Source organism: Coenobita brevimanus, chromosome 31, assembly GCF_032717465.1.
Source record: "Coenobita brevimanus isolate Jiangsu-jjx chromosome 31, ASM3271746v2, whole genome shotgun sequence".
NCBI classification, from domain to species: domain Eukaryota; kingdom Metazoa; phylum Arthropoda; class Malacostraca; order Decapoda; family Coenobitidae; genus Coenobita; species Coenobita brevimanus.
The window spans coordinates 2,067,641-2,070,140 of record NC_136984.1 but is presented as its reverse complement, the minus strand read 5'-3'; the positions used below and the strand labels follow the sequence as shown (position 1 = coordinate 2,070,140).

General features: G+C 49.7%; 1 protein-coding gene across 1 annotated transcript in view; it reads left to right on the top strand.

The window, feature by feature from the left end:
• The window catches only part of LOC145395462 (synaptotagmin-7-like), a 100,115-nt gene that overhangs the window by 74,910 nt on the left and 22,705 nt on the right, over nucleotides 1-2,500 (top strand). The window lies entirely within an intron of this gene.

Sequence of the window (2,500 nt, the reverse complement as noted above, 5' to 3'; positions counted from 1 at the left end):
TAAGCAGGTGAGTGGATGGTGCTTATCCTCAGCATTATGTGTGTTAATGTTCAAGCAGAAAATAACGCTACACACCGATATATTGTGTTATATTAGATTAAGCAGGTGCGTGGATGGTACTGTGGACACCAGGATAGGTGACACAAACGGGCGCACCCAGAGACCATTATTATTATTATTATTATTATTATTATTATTTTATTATCTTTAGGTTATAATGATGGTTTGTTGATGTGAAGGAGAATGAGAGAGAGAGAGAGAGTGTGTGTGTGTGTGTGTGTGTGTGTGTGTGTGACTAAGAAATACGAGATACAGGTAAAGGTGTCGTAGAATGAGTCGGTAAGGAACAGGTGTTGAGACACTCTTAGGACACGAGATATATGATTCAATTTACCCAACAAGAGCATCAGTGGTTCTCTCTCTCTCTCTCTCTCTCTCTCTCTCTCTCTATCTATCTATCTATCTATCTATCTATCTGTCTCTCGCTACCAGAAGATTGATGTATTCAGTAAGTAGGTAGGTAGGTAGGTAGGTAGGCGGGAGGGGAAGTAGGAAGGAAGGTAGAAACACACACACACACACACACACACACACACACACACACGGAGAGAGTTTGGAAGTTTGAAAAGGACTGGACAGAGAGAGAGAGAGAGAGAGAGAGAGAGAGAGTGGTCTGTGAGATGTAAGTTCCTCTTTAAGTGGGTTAGTAGACAGGTAGGTAGGTGGGTAGGTAGGTGGGTGGGTGGGTAGGTGGGTGGGTAGGTAGGTGGGTGGGTAGGTGGGTGGGATTGAGGCGTCTGGCAATAGATAGATAGATAGACTTTTGAAAGATATAAAAAAGCTGAATGTAGAGTTTTGCCCCTCTTTTGCGGGTTTTTAAAGGACTTAGAGCCCCCCCAAAAAAAAGTCAAAATAAATGGCAACACAAAATATTTAAATGAAACACAATATTAAACTCAAAAAAATAATTGAAAAAGTAAAAAAACATGAAAAACACGATACATACATAATTCAGTTTTTCCCTCTCGTCGTTCTGCATTTTGTCCGTGAGATGCATGTCGCCCTTCGTGAAAATCTGCATGTCAAAGTTTTCACCCTAGACAGCTGATCTCTTGGCACTCAGGATGTCTTTTTTTATTTTTTTTTTTATGCGAGGAAGAAGGAGACAAAGGCTGAGCGCGCAAAATGTTCCTTCCAAGAATAAAAACACTAAAGAGAGGCCGTGGAACAAACACCCCGTCGGTGGTGGAGGTGGTGGCTGTGTTGAAGGTGATGAACAGCTCCACAAACACTTGCTGACCCAAGAAGGCAGCATCTGTCAGCAAGGCCCTGGAGTCGGCCGCCAGCCAGGCCTTAACCAAGTTCTGAGCCTTGCCCTTGAGTGGCCTGTGACTCCTGCTGCTGTGTGTGGCTGGGTGACAGCACTGGAGACGTCGTCCTCCTCTTTCTCGTTGTTGCCACCACTGTTGCTGCACACTTTGTTGCACTGCATTCTCATGGCCTCCTCAACTTTACCCTCAATGCCTTTCCTCACCTTGGCCACCTTGTTGTCGTAATTCTCCAGCCAGATGAGGCGAAACCTGGGGTGGGCGGCAGCAGCCAGCTGGCATTCCTCATCCTCCAGGAGAAGGCTGAACCTTTTGTCAGTGCCTGCCAAATGTGCGTCGAGCAGGGAGCTGCAATAGACCAGGCCCGTGGAGTTGAGTTATTAAGCCTGAAGACCGTCACAGCAGCTGTTGGCAGCACTGTCGACATCGTCAGGCTCAGCCACAGGCACGGCCAGGGAGACAGACTCTCTGCTTGTCCACGGCTCCAGCCATCAGTATGCGAATTAATGCTTCGCCTGCCGCGTGTCCTTCACGGGATGGTGCTCTTGCTGGGGTTCAGTGTCTTGATCAGCCTCTGGAACCATCAGACTGTACAGCGTGGAGTGGCAGCATGGTGGCTACAAACAGGCACACAGTCCTCTGATCCACAACAGCCTGAGGTGCGCCACAGCCAGTACCAGCAGTGCCAAAGGACTCGCCAGTGGTGTGCTGGCATACTCTCTTGGCAGCAGGAGGTGTAAACAAACTCATCCCGAAAAAAGCCTCTGCCTGGCTTTTCCACCAGATGAACCTACCTTGACCTTGTCCTCAAACTGCATGGGTGGTTGGGTGGGTCCTGTTGATGTGCCTGGGTGGGTGGGTGGGTCCTGTTGATGTGCCTGGGTGGGTGGGTGGGTCCTGTTGATGTGCGTGGGTGGGTGGGTGGGTGGGTCCTGTTGATGTGCCTGGGTGGGTGGGTGGGTCCTGTTGATGTGCTTTGGTGGGTGGGTGGGTGGGTCCTGTTGATGTGCTTTGGTGGGTGGGTGGGTGGGTCCTGTTGATGTGCCTGGGTGGGTGGGTCCTGTTGATGTGCTTGGGTGGGTGGGTGGGTCCTGTTGATGTGCTTGGGTGGGTGGGTCCTGTTGATGTGCTTGGGTGGGTGGGTCCTGTTGATGTGCTTGGGTGGGTGGGTC